Genomic DNA, 19,342 nt, shown 5'->3' on the forward strand with positions numbered 1-19,342 from the left:
GAAGTCGGGGTCGGTGCACTCAGACATCGCATCTAGTTGAAATTTGGACCACACACAGATAATCTGGCTCTCAGGCAACACTGGCAGACCAACAGCCAGAACTGACTGCTATGGCATATTTTACAGTTAACGCCAAGTATTTGAGATTTGACGTGCCAGCGATTTAAAATGAAGATAAAAGGCAAAGAACTTCCTAAACTATTCATGATTGGCTAGATGCTGGTTTTCTCTGCCATTTGGCGAAAGACAGGAATTTTACAGGGATTTTATTGTAACTTTTCAATGAAAAAGGCTGAGTGGTGCACCAAACAACGCTGATCAGAGCAGTGAGATGAAAGTGTTGTGCTGGTGCTGTTAAGTGATTAAGATTATGATTCCAATATGTTTGATTTGATCCCATTGGTCAATGCCCTATTCCTATTGCTTAATTTTAGCTACTGCAACTATACTTAAAGCCGGATCAGGTGACCCTGAACCCTGAACCACCCCTTTCTTATTCTACTATTGGTTCAGACTTTTGCAGGACAGAGGTTTGTTCCTGTTAAAAGAGAGTTTTTTTCCTTACCACTGTCGCAAAGTGCTTGCTTCTAAGGAATCATCTTAGAAAATGCAGGGTAGAGCAATTTAATTCAGTCTTATTCATATAACGCCAAATCAAAACAACAGTCACCTCAAGGTGTTTTATATTGTAATTTCTCAATAATAAAGAGAAAACTCCAAAAAACAACCTTTTGGGTAAGCACTTGGTGACAGTGGGAAGAAAAATCTCCCTTTCAACAAGAAGAAATCCCTTGCAGAACCAGGCTCATAAAGACAGGATAAAAGACAAGGTGCAGAACAGAGTCAGATTTTAGTTTTGAGCCGAATCTTGAAAGATTGCATTATATTATTGATCATATGATTTGGTACTATAAAACTAAACATGCATTGAATTGACTAGCACTCTACTGTGATTTATATAAAAGGTGAAATCATCTTTTTTTTAAAAAAGAAAAATAATAACAGCAGGCCACGGAACCAAAACAATGAGCTCAGAGAAACTGAACTATACTTAAAAACAATATAGCCTCAACACAGTGATAAAAAAAAAAAAATAATAATAATAGTTGGTACAGTTTTTAAGAACTGAGAAGCAGAAGTTTGACAAAAAACCCACATATAGCAATACATCAGATAGTTAACTTTTAAGAGTTCTTGAACTTATCTTCAATGCTCTGAGCATCACAATTTTAAAAAAAAGGCATTCCCCAAGAAAAGCACTCCTCACCTGAAACTAAAACTATCTCAGTTTTAAAAACTCTTTTAAAAAGAGAGAGAGAGATGCGGTCATTCCAGAGGAAGAAACCAAAAATGACCGCATCATTTATGCTCACCGCGGTAGAGGAAGGTGTGTGTGTAACAGAGAGAGAGAGGGGGGGGGAGAGACGGTGGCGGCGGTGGTGGTGGGGGGGGTGTTCTTCTTCTTCTTCTTCTTGGTTTATGTCATTGGTTTAAACGACCCAAGACCCCGCCTTTATAAAAAAGAGAGTTAGACATAGTGTGACTACAGCCAAAGAGAGAGAGAAAGAGAGAGAGAGGTAAAATAAAGCAGAGAAGCAGTTAGACACCTACTCGGCGTTTATGCTCCGTCGTATTTGAATAAACAAGGACTCGCTTCAACACATTGTAGCTCGTTCCCTGCTCGGCTATCACTCCTCTCTATCCGGTTGTTTCTTCTCGCCTGCCCCTAAAAGAGAAAAAGAGAGGGGGGGAGAGAGAGAGCCCGCGAGAGAAGCCGCTCGTGCAGCGCGCGGAGGATTAATAATAAGGTGGAATCAGAATTACTCCAAATCTTATTTCGTGTCCCCGAAGCGGATGATGCTGCCGCCGACGTGTGCCTAAAAAAAAAAAAAAAAAAGTCGGCTTCTCAACTTGCTATCTGATACCATTCATCCAGGTAAGACTGCATTTACAGAAGCAACACCAGCCGTGCAGATTTAACTCGTGTAATTCAGTTTTGGAGGAGGGATGGTGGTGTTGGTGGTGTTGGTGGTGAGGAGGGGGGTTCAAAAGAGAGTTGGCCGCCGTTGGGTTTCGGGTCCGCATACGGCTCTGACCATGTGTGTCCACCTTACTGCGCCATGAAGATGGGGGAATGGTTGGTCGGGGTGGGTTGTACACACGGGAGGGAAATTATTTCTGACCACGTATATAGCACGCTGTGTCAAATGTGGACACGACCGGACCGCGTTTCCCTCCTTACAGTGTTGACATTTACGTTCCTCACCTTTACATGGCGAAAGGTAGCTGTTCGGCAAAGGCATGCGGAGTGTATTGTTTTTGCACACAGCCAGACCCCTCACGGAGTGCGTGTCGGTTAAAAGAAAATAGGAAGTGCATTAGTAGAGTGTCTGTTGAATGGCTGTGGAGTTGTACAGGCTGTGTTGTGCTTTCCAGCGAGACTATTTGCTCATAAATCCTCTAATACCCCATGCTTGATCCGAATGACTGAGTTTTTGTAGGCATAATAGTGTTGTAGAAGACGTCATCCTGTGTAATCTTCAGCGCTCCTCGCTGCTCAGTCTGTGTCTCTTAAAACAAAAAAGAAAAAGGAAAGAAAGAGAAACGCACACGCAAAACGCACGCACACAAGTCATCCCAACAGGAGCACATTTGCTGCATCACAATGTCACTGACCATTCACGTGTTTGTGTCCTTGCACACATTTTAAGACCTCTTTTGGAGACGCTTTGCAATAAGCTGTTACGCATGGTTACGGAGGATCAGAGGGCCCCTTAAACTTTTTTTTTGAATTGCAGGGCCCCGCAAATAGATAGAAGATCAAACACCTGCATCTGATGACATTTTGCCCCGAGGAAACTCACCTGAAAGGATTTGGTGGTTTAGTGTGGAGCTGCAGAGGTGCAGTTTGCCAAATAAAAGTAAGATTTTAGAAACTGATTAACTTAACAGTTGTTAAGTGGATGGCGTTCTCTTGATCCCATAGACGATGTGACTTGAAAACCGCTAGAGGAGAATAATGAGCTGTTTTCTGTAGTCCCTGCTCTTAATCAGTTAGCTGTATTTTACATAGAGGTGAGTGTATATTATTTTAATTGCTGAGCTGTTATTTGCAGCTGGAATAAAGTATCACTTCTGGTTGGGTAAACTTTAAAAAAAGTAGTAAAGAAAGTGCTTCCTCTGTTTACAGCCACCTTTAGGTGCAGGCAGCGTATAAATGAGCTGCTAATTGCCTTGTGTTAACTTGTTAATTACACCCACTAAAGTATTCTTACATATTATTGGACTAATTAATTCACTGATTACTCTGAAAATATGACAACAGGACACGTGTTGGATTAATGAAGAACCGGGGTTATCCCAATTCCTTATCGCTCATCATTAAAAACATCATCGTCAGTAATTAATTCTTGTCAACTAAGATAATTTCCATCCAGCACCCACACCAAAAGAAAAAGTATAATCTTGATATAATCAAAGTAAATAATTGGATCACTACAAGCTAAATAAGAGGTGACCTCTTTGTCTGTGCATGTATTGACTGAGAAGGGAGGGGGGCGTGTGCGCCTTAAGGAATATCAGACTGTTACAGATGTGTGCAGCTTGGACATCTGCTCCGTTGTCAGCCATTGTCAAGGAAGCAGTTAAGATGGTGGGCAGATCAGCTCAACAGAGCTCCCTTGTCAGGAAAAAAACGATAAACTGCAAAAGTGCAGCAGGAAAGAGCTCCTAACACAGAGCGGTATTCTACATTCACAATTACTCCTGGTCCACAGTGGATCAATTCCTCATTCATAACCAATAAAATCGCTACACATACGTTAAGATACATATTTTTTTGCAGAAGGCACCCTTTGTTAGGCTCACCTTCCCACACTGTGAGTCAGTGTTATCATTTAGAATGGGACCTGTCATGTTTCCACAGAGGAAATTGAACAGACTCAGTTAGCCGACCCCGTGAAGAGCCTGCCCTCTGCCATCCTCTCCTGTGTTGCCGAGCAGCACCCTATCACTCAAGGCAATTGAACGTCTCTGAGGGGACCTCTGTTAGCCCCGTGCAATATTTATTACCATCCATCATCCCAAGACTCTCGCTATATGGGTGAATAACAGTGGCTGCTAAGTTCTGTGTTAAAAAGTTCCCTCGCCAGCAACCATTAGAAGGGATTTATGAGAGCGGCTTCCCAAGAAGTGCTGTGGAAGGGAGAGGGAGCATGTTTTAGAGTTGCTGCGTAGCCTGCCCGCTGGGCTGTGCTGCCAAATATGTCATGGTTAAAATTCTGACTGGCTGAAGAGCTGCCTGAATGTCTCATTTCCATTTCAAGTTTGTTTTCTTAATAGGTTCTATTGCTTTAATTAATTAGTAGACTGGAAGAAAATTTCCCTGAAAATGTCACTCTTTCACTGTTTTAAACCTTCTTTGAATGGAATGTGTTTGGTTTTGGGTGGAGGGAAACATTTTGAAGTGCTGGAAAGTTGCATTTGGCATTTTTCTTTATTTTGACCTTTAGTAGATAAAACAACTGATTATTTGCAGCTGCCTTGCTCAGTGCTATAGTGACACGTGTAGCATTTAATACACCATGCTGTGTAATTCCCATATTTGCTGAATTGTGAAGCTAACAAGATGTCTATTTTCAGTGTATTTTCTTTGTAGATAGTAATGATGCTGATCTAATGTTCACTGTGGGCTTTAATAAGAATCAACTAATGTATGCATGCTGTGCATACAGAGCTGGTAAATTCTGCCTTCATGTCCTTTGAATGAGCCTGTGTGCATGTTGTGTGAAAATTACGTGCTCGCTACATCTCGATGTAGTCTTTGATCCTGCAGAGATGAGATGGGAGAGGGTTTTTTTCAGTTTTCCACTCTGCTGAGATTATTTGTTTGTCAGGGTTGAAAACAATTGCAGTGTATCTAAAAACGGGTGAAACCATGGGTATGGGACAGCACCATAAACGAATGCCTTATTACGCTTCTTTTAGGTCAATTTGAATATGTGTTTTAATTGGTCTCTGAAGGCTAAGACTAGTCGTCTTCTTTTTTCCTGCGTTCCTCAAAAGTGCCTGTGTGATGTGACTGCGTAGAGCTGACGAGCCCGGGAGCAACGGTGTTCATTTGAAGCTCGCTCAACGTGCTCATTATTTCCAAGCAAAGTGAAGATTGATTTAGCTGAAAGCTGGGATAGTGTTTTTAATGTTTACTTTTTCTGCTGTGAAAAACGTGGCCGTAGAAACTGACCGAGACGGTAAATCCGGCCCCAGATTGCTCTTGGTCAAAGCAGAGAACTTGGAAACAAGGTCTTTGCTACTCACGGCAACAAGAGATGTCATTACTCAGCAAGAGGTACTATCTCATGCTTTGAAAACTCCTCTCACCTTTAGAAATGCTGTATTGAAAAGATATCTCAAAGAAATAGTTTACTTGTCATTCCCATTTCTTTGCTTTTTCTCTTAAGGCATTGTGAGTCTTCACTTTTACGCACATTGAAGAGCGCGTGTGTTCAGTGTGGGTGTGGTTAGAGGGGGACTATCATCGCTAACCAACCCCCACCCCCACCCTTTCCTATAATTTCATTGACAGTAGCAGCAGTTGTGTTCTCCAGAGCTACACAGGGGTAAAGGATAATTGGAGCTGTGGATGTCTTTTTCGTGGTAACGGGGAAAGTGGAACCCTGTGCCAGCACTATTCTCTGTACTATACAAAGGGACAAGATCCAGCGATAGGGTGTGCATAAGAGATCTACAGTATTCGCTAACACAAACAGATGTATTTTATTCTGACTGAAACTAGTAAGGCTGAACCTCATGTGGCTTCTGAGTTGGCTGGCAGTTTTTTTTCCCTGCTGTTATTGGAGTGGATGCACTGCAACAGCCACTCTGTGCTTTTACCTTGCACCACTCTACATTAGTATCAGGGGAGAGCGATGTGCCCATGTAATAAAGTGTAGGTGCATTGTCTTTCAGCAGTGCAAAATGTCACGCAGCGCTTGTACTTTGGCCCCTGTTGGCCGTGTCAGAGACCATCTTGTTAGCATTAAGGTATGAGTCGTTTGGCAAAGCAGCACTACAGCAATTAGAGTTATTAATTATTTTTTCATAACTTAATACACTTTCGTTTAATGCATATTAATTGATGTGCTCCCAAATCTGCACTCACATAATCCACCAAGGATTTCTCAAAGGCAAGCACAAAAGGCTTTTATTATCTTAGGAGGAAGTGGTCTTTTGGGACGTAAAGTGCCCCTACTCAATTGTGTATTACAATATGAAACAGACGTAAGTGAAATGAAATTACAACATATCATCAGCACGGTGAAGGATCCTATTGAATTATTACCTCGGCAGCGCCATTGTTGTAATGTCAGGCTTGCTCTCTTGGATGTGACAGAGGGTTTTTTTATAAAGTCTTCATGCAAGGAAGTAAAAAGCAGTTTCAAGGTTAAACTGTGTGAAGGCCAAATGTTTGGGGAGGCTGGATTAATTTCATGTCCCATAATGTGATTTGCAGTATCTCCTCCTCTCCTGCCCTTGGTTTCTTTGGAGATGTGCGAGCCTGATGAGAGCTGAAAGCAGGAGGGGAGGACAGGGGGGGTGCTGCTGTAACTATCTGCTGCATTTATAAGTGTTTACAGGACTCCTAAATGGAATTAGGGAAGATGGTGCGTGCTTACAAATTCACCATCATTCCCACACCCTGTCTCATTACTGAATACTAATTCAGAGGTTATTCCTTTGGTGCGCGGCAGAGAAAATGAGCTTTCTCTCACACATGCTAGCACGCACAACCACAGACAGACATATGCTTAAATATAAAATAACAGAACACACACCCAAAAAAGCGCAATCACACGATGGGCGCTGGTTCCCGAAAAACAAAAATTAGTGGACGTTATCAATTGCAGGGCAGGCTACGAAGGAAGGGGGACCACCATGAGAACAGCAGCGAGTCGGCCTAAGAAGCATGCTGTACCCAACACTTTATCACACAGCATCTGCAGCTTAGCCGTGTGTATCTGTATATCAGCCCAGTTAATGAAACTGTATTGCATTGCCTCATCTTATACATACAGATGTCTTTATAGATATGTACACATTTCATATGGCACCATTAACACAGATAAACTTGAAGTACGTTTGCAATACAAGGAAGTGATAAAATCAGCAACTGAGGTCACTGCAGGGAGTGTTTGAGGTGTAATACTGGTGGGTGAGTGGGTGGGTGAGGGTAAGTAGCACCATCTCATTACTGCCATGCTGCAACATCAGTGATTGAAGTACATCAACACTGGGGCTGCTCAGTTTTGGTACTTAGATTAAGATTTCTGTCCAAATGGAATCAGCAGCATGTGGGTCATTCTCTAAATTGGGATGTAAATGTGATACACTGTGCGGACAAAAGATGCTCGAGGTGAAAGACGCAGCTCAGTACACCTGTGTGGACTGTGTATAGTTCGGATGTGGGTTGAGTAAATTTAACGTGTGGATAGCTGGGCATTTCTTTCCCAGTCTCTCCTTAGGTAGCTTTCAGTGAGGGCAGTGAGTATAATGAGCTGTAAAATGAGTAGGGAACAGCGAGTTTAGGCTGTCTGTTGCAACATGTTGTAGTATTTTAAACCTCTCCTTGGCAGGGGTGCGCTCAGTGGTCTGTGCATCAAGTTGCTGTTCCTCTCCTTCTCAATTTCCTGCAAAATATAAATGTAAGTGGCGTCAGTATCACCAGTGAATTTTGTTTTTTGTTGTTTGTGTGAGTTTTTTTTTTTACCTCTCCAAGTTCAGCTACAGTCAGATAAAGAATTAGATCTGATCTTTTGATCTATCCTTAAGCATTCACCCCCCTAATTTTAGGGAATTGTTGCTGATGCTATTATAGGGCGCTGGCTGATGCATTTAACATATTAGGGAAATTAAGAAGCTTTTGTTTGTAGGATCTCTGAAACAAACTGTTTTTGCCCCCGCTTTTGAGACAGTGCATTTCAACATCTTGCAACACACTGCTTTTATCAAACACAGTAGAACACGTCACTTACCAGATACTTTGTGGTATAAAGTATTGCAGCTGTGCTTTGATGGTATGAAAAACACCCCATGTGAGGTATTGGCATTTCAAATGCCTTCAAACTGCACTTATTCATATTTACGCTTCACATACACCCTATAGCAACGCCAATGTAGCCCTGTAGCGCTATTATATGTCTGAAAGTGCAGTTGGTAAGAAGAATGAAAAGACCAGGGCTGCTGTCTCACACTTTCTTATCTTGTTTCCTCTTTGGCTTTTTTCTTGTCCTCTAATGCACATATCCATCTCCACACCCCCACCCCTCCCCCATGCTAGTGGAGGTCTCATTGCTTATGTAATGTCTCTAAACATTTGTGCAGCATTAGGGGAAGTCAGCCATGCCAAAACTGTGCAAAACGTCCCTCTGTGCACCCCATAGAGGTGGGACAGATGGCAACCCTCGTTCCCAGTCTTGTAAACTGCCTGTGACAGGCGAGATGGCATATACACAGCTGAAGTAGGGCAACACTAACTAAAGCTTTACAGACAGTGGTGGACACAATTGCATGCACCCTCATCAGTGAGGTGCTTACTATGAAAGCCTCGTTTTATTGCATTTAGCTGTTAATTACAGCACAGTGTTTACCGCTCGCAGATTCGTGGAAAAGTTGATCCGCACTGTAAACGCACCGTCGCTTTGCCCCGCCTGTGATCCAGATTCTGGCACACCTATAACAATTGCTATCAAATTCTCGCAAGAGATCATCCATCACAATGTTAAAGAAGGTGACCCGGAGTTGTTTTCTAATTCAGTCGTTAATCACCGCCACAGCAGAGTGTCGGGCACTTTCACTTTGTTCCCCTTAACAACTCTCTGGGCAGAGTCCATTACTGAGTAAACAGACAGTGAAACACAGAAGAAATGAATGAAGCTGCCCAGCACAGAATCCCCAGAGGTGAGATCAAATGGCAGGCCCGGTGATGATGAGGGATGTTTATGGCTGGCACTCTATTAAGAGGAGGCTCTTTCCTGCTGGCTCATAATGAACATCTACCTTGTGAAATGGTTACTTGGAAGCTTTTTTCTTTACACTGAATTACTGGTCATTTTCATCAAATTTTGCCCTAATTGCTCTCAGCAGTGAGTCAGGGGAAGGGGCACTGATAAAAAGAATGAGTTTTAGGGTAAGTTGGCAAGGTGACTGGCTTATGGCAACATTAGCCATTTTGATTTGAATAAATCTCCACCACCGTTTCTCCCCCCTTTGTATGTTAATGAAAGCCAGCTCCGTCCTTGTAGGATGATATTTCAGGCCTGAACTCTTCTTCTTTTCTCTGTTTACTCGGCAACGCCTCCTCCAGATGTCCCCCACTGCGGGAGGCTTTGAGGCAAATGTGAGAGGCTTCCTACTAAACCATACACTCTCACACACACAGACATGCACACACAAACATGCACTCTCACATCACCTCTGGGGGTAGCCACTTTAGCTGACCTGTTACGAAATATGACTTCATGGGCTTCAGACAAAAAGTGTGTTGTTTCTATCAAGAAGAGACTTAAATATTGCTGACAAAAGGTGCAGCGGATGTGTTGGGGAGAAAGGAAAAACATCTCTGAAAGGAGAATGTTTTCGTAAATCACAGACAATGTACCATCTGCACCCGGCGGGGTGTATGAGCGACACTGGACTACTGCTGTGAGGAACTATTGCATTGTTATTAAATGGCTGTTGCCTCACTGGCAACCATATTAAAGCCTCAGATCCTGTGCCTGATGCAAGGCAACGAAGAGGAAAAATTTAGGAGTGGGGTGGGTGGCAGAAAAAAAAATCCCAAACCAGCCTGGCCTTCTGGACATGTTGACACAATGTGCAACTGCAATTGCATAGATTAGAAGATGGCAGTAAAACGTCTTGACAGTGAAAAGAAAGATTTTTTTCCCCTCTCGTCTTTGCCTGCTCTAACCTCTCTTAAGTCCTTGTTGCTGTCCATCACCACTACTTGCTCAGCATCTTGCACATGCTGCTGTGAAAGGGGAGCTTTTTTCATAGGTAGGATCTATGTCTTAAGAAAGGCAGATGTTACAGTTCGGGCTATACCAGAAACTCATGCTGGGAGGGTAATTTTCTTTTCCTTTCTAGATTTTCTTTTTTTTTTTACTATGACCATATTCAAAGAAGCTACTTTTTATCCCTTAAGCAGTTCATCTTCAAAATTCATTTACCATTTTTTTTTACTATAGGATGTTCCTCCCATCTCATGGCGAAGGAGCCTGGATCTACTCGTGCTATATCAGCGTGCTCACTTATTGATGACGGGGTTCATTTTGTGCACGTTGAACTACTAGCAGAGAGTTCGTGAAATGCCACTGAAGAGCGAGAGCTGATTAGCTCGTCTTGCTCTCCCCTCATTTCATTCTCGCACATTCGCACGCTCTGATAACAGTTTCTTGTTAACTTTCTTTGTGTCAGAGGTTATTAAAATGATGCAGTTTGAATATATAGTTGCTGAATTGACGCTGACCTGTGCCAAGCTTTCTGTGCAATGTCTGTCTGTTATTGAAGGAAGTATTTTTTGTTACTTTTTTCTTGTATTTCCTCCAAATGTTTTGACCCTGAACAAACTGCAGGCTTTATGAAGATTGTCCAACCTCCCCATTTTGTTTAGTTTTGGTCAGTTGCTGAAAAGAAGCTTCAGCGATGTGTAATTACATGGTTATTATTATTTTTATTATGGGATTTGGGGAATTGTTTCTAAATATTTTCTTTTTTCTACTTTTCCTAAATGGCATGCAGTGCACATGTGCTTTTATACACATGTAAGACTTAGTCTCTGAGGGTAATCACATATTTTTCTGGGCTTCTAGCGTAGCCACTGGAGACTGGAGTCAAAACTGCCTTTTTGCCCCCCTATCATTGTTTCCAAAAAATTCGAATGAATTTTTAAAAAGTTAATAAAAAATAATAATACGATTCCGAGCCTTTAAAGGGCAAAGGTACCAAAATTCCAGATATTAAAAAGCCTTCCCTGGTGAGAAATTAGAAGTGGTTGACAAAGAGGACAAAAGACTCAGCTATTTTAATAATCTCTGCAAAAGACAGACCTCGGATCATTTTGTCTTATCATGTAGAAAAGTTACAAAAAAGAGAAATGCATATATTTCTATCACATAACACAGATTCATTGCAGGGCAAATACCACGTATAGTCACCCACCAAGGGCACATTGTGAGCCAGGAAAAAGCCCGCTGGCCTGAGAAAAAAATAAATAAAATCCTAGTATTTTCTCAACTGTGACACAGAACGAGCACAAAACCCGAGCAATACTTGTAAAATGTGGAGTCAAGTGACTGTCAGATCAGTAGCTCTGTCCCATCCCTGCTCTGGTAACTCTGCGAGGAGTGAATTTGTGAATGCCCATAAATATGCATACGTACTTGAACTCTGCTGCTTCTTTTTTCTGTTGTTTTTTTTCTTTTTTTCTTGACAAAAGTTTCCGCGGGTCTGATTCTTGAAGGCCGTCATGGAGCTTGACGAAAACCTGACATTTGGAAAGGTCTGCGAGAGGGATTTGTTTGTGACAGCTTCAAATTACAGTGGCACGGAGGGAGCAGGAGAAAGGGGAGGGATGCAGAGATTGATGAAGAAAATGGCTCCTGCTTATTTAAATGTCAGTTCAGCAAGGTGAATGCCTAAGCTTCTTTTTTCCCCCGCAAGCATTACATGTGTATTCCTCACAATGGAAAAACATTTCTTGCCATCTTTTATTCTGTGTGTGTTTCTCACCGTCTTTCTGTTTGGCTCAGGCGGTGTTATTGGCAGGAGGCTTTATGCCTTGTGAAGCTTTGCCAGCATCTTGACAGTAACCACAAACCATTTAGTTGTTTGTTTTGTGTAGGTAGTGACTGAAGGACCAGTCACTCAGGTCCTATTTAGACTGGAGGTTTATTCTGGACCATATATGCAGCAGTATAAAATACATATTAATTTTCCGACTCTTGCGCTCTCTCTGCAAGTGCAGAAACAAAGCAAAAGTAAGAAAGACATCACTGCGAGTACAATCTGGGGGAAGAAAGCACACAAGGAAAATAACTGATAAGTATGCTGCAGTTTCTGTATATCCAGAGTGATTTCTGTTATGTAACAGCAGTTTTTTTCCCCCCAACAAAGGCTGTTACTTCTTGTCAGCCCTCAGCGCACTTACGAGTGCACAGGGAGCTCTGCCTGTCACTGACCTTTTTAATAAGGATGAGATGACTGAAATACACCAAGTGTCCCTCGGTGATGATAGCCAAATGTCACTCAAACTAAAGGACTGTAGCCAGACTTTCACATTGAGATTCCAACAATAGTACAGAGGAGGGAATGCAGAGCCCCCTATCTCTTTTCCTTGACAAATAGCTGATGACACTGTTGGATTAAGTCCTCACAAGTCATGCCAGCTGCTGGAATCAGATGACAAGTACCTCCATGTCTACGTGTCTTAATCTTTTTCAGACACTTCCAGCCGTCGTGTATAACTGGAATATTTATCACACAGGTTGCAAAAGCCAGTAAATTATGTGACTTAAGTGATGCCTGAGTTTGACAACTGCTTTCCTGAAAGGCATGTGCCCTTTTGCCTACTTTTTCATTGTGTCCTCCTGCCATGACACATTTTATTGAAGAGCTGTCTGCGGGCGTACCACAAGAACTCTATGCTGTCTCTAAACTGCAGCCTGCACAAGTTCCCACAGTAGAAAATAGACTTTTCGAATCAGCTACTGCAAACAGAACCTGTTTTAACAGAAGCATTGCCCATAATTAAACTAACGCATAGGAAAGTATGCTGGGGTGGCTCCCGTGATTAATGGAGCAATTACATAATCCATTACACTGAATTATGAATGTGCTAATGATGAGCTCATGTTGGGTAATGATTCCTGGAGTTTGCTTGTGTAAAATATGAAGAGGGAAGCAGAGAGGACTGTCGGTGTTTGCAGATGTTCCTCTAATCACTAGGAGGTAAGGCTAAGGAGGAAAAAGAAAATGTGCGACTTCCTACAGAGAGTGGCACCTCCACCATCACGGGTCATTGCTTCCTGTTCTAGAAAGAACGCCTCCTACTGTTCCCACTTGGATTAGATGGCGTAGATTTGAGTGTCTCCTGCTATGAAATACTAAGGCCATACTAATCTAAATTAGTGTTTTATGTAATTTTTATGATGGGAGCATAAAGTATGCAATTAAGGAGGCAAAAAGACAACATAAAGGATGACAGCTGGTGACTAAGCCCTGTCATAATTTTCTCGCCTAAAACAGTGACTGGCTGCAAAGCATTAATTTGTTGTTTACATTCTTGTGTCTTTGCTATGCTTGCTTTGGTGCAGGAAATGCCTCAAATATCTTGTATCATGTTAACAGAATTCTAGTTATATATTAAGTAAAATCAACTGTTTTTACTTTATTTGCGAATTCTGGTGTTTTTTGGTAAAGATGCACTGATCGACCGGCCAGGGGTCGGGATCGGCCGATTTTCCGTGTGCTTGGCCCAGATTGCCTGGTGAGTCTCACATATGTCCAATTATGAGCTGGTCTGTTTCATGCATGTCGTTTTCATGCAGAAAATAGCTGCTCACACAGTTACGGCTATATGCTAACATATTGTTTGTGTGCTGTAGCCATGAAGCAACCTTATTGAGAGACTTAAACACCCTCACCCAATTGAACATGCCCAGTTTGAACATGATAGCAAAAGGAAAGTGGCTAAATCTGAAGTAGCCAAAGCTCGATATGAGCCTTGGTATAAGCAGTGAAAAGACCAATGCAGTTGCAAGGAAAATTGCGGAGATGGGTCAAAACAGGGTCAATGTCAATGCAAATAACTGTTGTACCTGCTTTTGTTTGTTAAGCTAAAATATGTCAGGTAAAGTCGGGTGTACAGCTAGTTTTATTTTCAATTATGTAAGTGAGAGTAGATCCTGCAACTTACTGCAGTGTGTGGGAAATTGTAAAGTTGAATCATTTCTTTTATCATGAAAACCATTAGAACTGAAGAAAAGTTGGGTTTTCTTTGTATATGCTGTCAGTTATAGTGCTTCGAACTGAAAAGAAAATTGCAGCGGATAGATCTCTATCCTTCAGTCCAGCTGCTACAGGTGTATAAGATCAAGCACCGAGCCATTCAGTCTGCCTTTAGGAACATTTGTGAAAAAATAGTTTTGAAGAGCTTACTGAATTTAAGTGTGGTACTATAAAAGGATGCCATCGTTGTAATAAGTAAATATAAATAAGTCAACTGTGAGTGGTATTATTGCAAAGTCGAAGCCTTTAGCAACCACAGCAACTCAGACGCAAAGTGTCAGACCACATAAAGTTACAGATTGGGGTCTGTAAGTGCTGAAGGGTGTGGTGCGTCAAAGTTGCCAACACGCTGCTGACTGAATAACTGCAAGGTTTGAAACCTTTTCTGGTGTTAACATCAGCACAAAAACTGTGCACGGGGAACTTCATAGCATATGTTCCCATTGGTGATGAATAGTTGTGTCCAGATAGCGTAACTTTAATTTGCTAGCAATAGCCAGAATAAGCTCATATTGGACCAACTCTGAATAAAAGTGTACTAAATTGATAAAAGATGCAACAGTGAATGCAAGATGAAGGTTTTGCTGTTTTCCCTGGTATTAATTTTTAATGTATGAGTAAGAGCACTTTATCTATGCAAATTGCATTTACAATCAAACATAGTTCTTATGACACTGTGAATGAATGATTTGGTATTGTCAGAAGATTTGAAGACTTGTTTTGTTTTCTTTGTTTCTTAGTTATTTTTTCTGTGACCTTATTCAGCTTCACATCTTATTACTAGATAATCTTGAAAGTACATGCAGCGTATCTGATGTTGAAATTGTCATCTGGCATTTCTTGTGTTTAGTTTCTTTAAAGCACTTAAAGCAGTGTAGGAGGGTTTCAGTTTGTTTTTTCTATGTAATGCCTCATCCTTATTTTTCTTGTTAAATAAAAAGACTTCAATTAAGGGTTTGAATAATAGTGCATTTCAGACTTAACAGACATAACAGCTACTATTTAAATGCAATAACAACTTTAAATAATAATAACTTTAAACCCTCCTAATGACTTTTCATGAGGTTTATTTCTTATAGCTCCTTCAGGGTTTTTACAGACAGTGCAGATACCTCAGTAGTACATTCTTATGAATATACTTCATAACGTTCTCATGAATCTTAGCTTAGGTCACCTTCTTCTTTTGGTTCTGCAACAGCCTAACCACAGAGATACCACCTAATGCAAAAAGCACGTGTTTGGTCTTTGCATCTGGCAGACAACTCGCTGCAGATATGTATGTAAATACTGCATCTGAGATAATAAGAAACACATCACAAGACAATAAACTAAAAATGGATCTGAGTAAATATTTTAGTAGAACTATTGAATATCTCTCATCGATATGGATGAAACCATGGCTGATGGCTGGATTAACTTCACGATGGATGCCTGGTGATTCTGTCTGTGGATGCCAGTCTTTGTAATTGTCGGTTGAGGTCTTACAATTCTCTTACAAATAGCATTGCTGTGGAGTTTCTGTGTCTTATTTACTTGACAAGCAAATAAAAGTACTTTACTGTCTGAAAGTACACAGTTTATCTTGTTTAATTAATAAATGCTGTTAAACCATGAATTTACTATATATATTGTTGTGAACATTCATGAATCTTCACACAGCATCTCCAGAGAACAAAAGTTCATTGCAAAAACAAGTTTTAATGGGGCTTGTGTTTACCAAGCTATGACCTCCATGCCCTGAATCCACATAAATGGGCTTCCTTTTTTCCTCCAATTATATTCTTTTTATGTGTACAAATAACAGAATCTGTTTGTTGATGTAGCTCAACCTGCTTCAGCGTGTTAGTGGACCTCTTTAGCTGGGATGATTGACGTCCATTATTTTTCAGCATACCTTGTCTGTTATAAACTTGCTGTGGGTGCGTCTGCATTAGATCTGGTTCATTTGAAGTTCACCGTGAGTCCATTTTCTTAGGTAAACAAAACAGCCTGACTGTCAGCTTCCAGCTGAGGACAGTTATCTGCTTATCTGTGACTGAAAATTTATTTCTTCTTCCTAGTGGGAAATTCCTCTTTGCATTCTGTCAAGGTAACAGTGTTTGTCATCTTTGAGCGAGAGGTGTACTCCGTGCTATCTGCTGTAAGGGAGTCGCTTCGGCGTTGGAAGCTGGTAAATGAATTTTGTCTGTTAATTTTATGGGGAAACAATTGCTAGGCAAAAAGACGAAAAAAAAACTTTAATGGTTTCAAATATCGCAGTAAAAGTTTGTAACTGTTGAGAAGCGTGTCTCCTCTCCAGAAATTGCCTGTATTGTTTATTGCTATGGTCAGAATTGCAAAGAGGAAACATTATGAGAGTTTTGATGAGGTTGTTAGTTTGTGTATACTAGCACGTGTATGCGCAGGAGTCCATCCGAGCATCTGTTGGCTGTTTTCTCTCTGCGTGTGCTGCTGAGTGGAGCCACCTTTTTTATATATGCAATTATTATGTAAACATGCCATTTTGGTCTCAGAGCCACTTTGTCTCACATTGGCTCTGACTGTGTTGCAGCTCAAGACTGAATTGAATGCCACTGAATGCCATGATTTCTTATACTTAAAATACTTAAAATAAAATCATACACACATTGTGAGCTGTTACGGTTATATTTGTTTTTTCTGATTCAGTGTGTGTTTGTGTGTTTTTTTTCTTTGTTGTGTTGTGTTTGTTTTTTTGTCTGATTCTTAGCAGGATTATTAAAAAAGGTCCGGATGGATTTGCATGGAAAGTTTTCAGAGAGGTGTGGCATCGTCCAGCTTGGAAGAGATAAACAATTGGACCATTAAAAGATAGGGCAATGCTGAATATGTCATGTCATATCTTCAAATTTGTATTTTTATTAACCCGTTTTTCCCATGACAATACTCATGCATGACGTCTACGCAAAGGGCGTTTGGATACAGACACATTCAGTGACAGTTTATTTCTGCAAGCTGCAAAACTGTGACTTAAATGAATACTTAAAGCTAGTTACAGTGTCTGAAAGAGGTTTGTGTGCAGTTAGGGTCCCTTCCTGCCCTCCCTGCTCTCCAGGCCGCAGGCAGCACAGTGTCCTTTGGTCTTTATAGTGGGCCTCTGGGCTCTGGGCCACTAGCTCTGCCTTGTTCAGGTCCTTGTTCTGCTCTGCTGGTTGCATTGGCCCTGTTGTGAAATGTGATCAGTCAGCTCCATTAGGGCCTGGACTGGGTGCTTTTGGAAACCAAATGGCCCAATTCCTGGTTGTACCACCCAGGAGTTGATCTCAGGGATTGGTCGGAGCGAGTAGTGTCTGTTGCTTCGTAGTAAGTCTGCTGGGAATGCAGCCACACTGCCTTGTTGTTGTGGTATCGCGGGCTTGTTTACCACGTTCTGCCTTTGTTTGGACTCTTTTACATGTTAGGTAACAGTGGATTATGTATTTTCTTGTGGACACACAGTATGCCCAGATATGTTTCAGGTTAGTTTAATAACTTTTCTTATTAGTTATTTTAGGGCTGCTGTTGAAGTCAGTCGTAAGTACCCTGAACTCCCACCAGTATTTTTAAAGCCACCTTTCAAGTTTACAAAAGGTGAGTGTTAGACCCTTATTAGATATTTATAAGCTATATATTTGTTAAAAAATCATTTTAACCCATCACATCGTCTTTGTTGTTTCCATCTGTGTCAAAGATAGAGCAGCTTTGTTGACTTTTTGCCATTTGTTGTGCTGATTTGTGACTGTCTGACATGCTCAAGCTGAGTGACCCATTCCACTTTAACCTTCTTGTTCATGTTTTTCCAGCTGTGAAGTGAATGTCCCCGCCTTTTTTTATGTTCCTTGAAAACTTGAACATCAAATTTGTGGCTTTTGCTGAAAATATGAACAAATACAAACTCTAAATTTGGCATCCTGTTTATTAGACTGACATCCTCTAATGTGTGTTAGTAGTTCATTTGAGGAGGGTCACAAATGCACAGAAAAATCTGATACTTTACACGAGTCCTGACTTGGAGCGACCTGTTAGGTGGATACATGGGAAGTCTGACAAGCACGCTTTCACTGCAGCGCAACTTTTCTAAACCAGTCTGCTTTGCATAACATCAACTTGGCTGCCTGTCATTATTGCTTTGTAATTAACCTGCAGAGGCTCAAAACGGGCGCCCTCTGAATGGCTTAATTAACCTGTGCCTAAGAGGCGGCTATTGTCCTCTTTGCTTCCATGACCTGCACTAAGCAGCCTCAGTACCTCGTATTCTTTCTGCTCTCATGTAGAGCTATAATGGCTGAGAAAAAAGCGTGCCTGCATTTGTACTGAGATGATATAAAATCGTGCATGGATAACATTCGGGTCTTAGCTTTTAATTGGCGCCATCAAACACTTGATTTTTGGAGTCAATACTGATTTTAACAATAAAGCACAAATTAATATGAATATGCCAATTTACTTTATATACTTAGAAATGCTAAGGAGACTTTTAATTAGGTTTAATGCTAACAAACTATTTGGCATCTTATCATAAAGATAAAACAAACGCTGCATGCTACTGTCTGCTCAGCTGTGATACTACTCTGTCTACAAGACCTCTACTGGGCCACTGTTAATACTGCAGTAGTTTTGAAATTAAAGCATGCATCTGAGTTACAGTATGTTCTGTTTTTTATTGGGTCATTTCAGATGACAGATACAAATAATCTCCAATATACAAATCATCCTCCTTATGTATGGAGAAGGTCAGGAGAGAGAGATAGAATAGGGAGTGTCTACAGCCATAAAAACTGATGGAACACAGAAACGTACTGTCAAATTTTGGTCCATCTTCAATGTGTCTGACTGGCAACAGCTTAATTTTTCAGCATGACAATGAACCCAGACTCACTGCCTTTGTAGTAAAAGCATAATGGATAGACTTTCAAGCCCTCTAGAATTATACAAACTCTATTTCTGCCATATACGCTGTATTTCCATCTATGTTTGCACATGTTTCTATAAATTGCTGCTCCTATTTTTTCCAATAAAATATCTAAAAAAAAGAAAGGTGAGTCAAAACTTTTGCACGGTACTGTTTGTGGATGCTATGATAGGCTGATTTTCACCAGTGTTATCACTGAAAGTATTTACTATTCTGGCTTTTAATTACCAGGCAGGGGATTGGTCAAATGGCAGGAAAATAATTATCACTAGTTTGGCTGGTTGTTTGTTGTTTATGCTAACTGGCATTAAGGCAGTCTGTAAAGCTATTAGCGAGTTTACTGACTTTTTCAAGGCTGCTTCAGTTTAG

At 41.0% G+C, this 19,342-nt stretch overlaps 1 protein-coding gene across 3 annotated transcripts in view; it reads left to right on the top strand.

The window, feature by feature from the left end:
- Positions 1–1,494: 1,494 nt before the first annotated feature.
- ctbp2l (C-terminal binding protein 2, like) overlaps positions 1,495–19,342 on the top strand; it is a 99,871-nt gene continuing 82,023 nt past the window's right edge. For 2 of the 3 annotated variants that reach the window (XM_082544993.1, XM_082544996.1), the window contains exon 1: positions 1,495–1,936. The gene's annotated coding sequence lies outside the window, so the exon portion shown is untranslated. Of the gene's footprint in view, positions 1,937–2,798; positions 2,922–19,342 lie in introns of all 3 variants that reach the window. The other variant, XM_082544994.1, reaches the window with a different exon arrangement.

This window comes from Aulonocara stuartgranti, assembly GCF_965226115.1.
Source record: "Aulonocara stuartgranti genome assembly, chromosome: 8".
NCBI lineage: Eukaryota > Metazoa > Chordata > Actinopteri > Cichliformes > Cichlidae > Aulonocara > Aulonocara stuartgranti.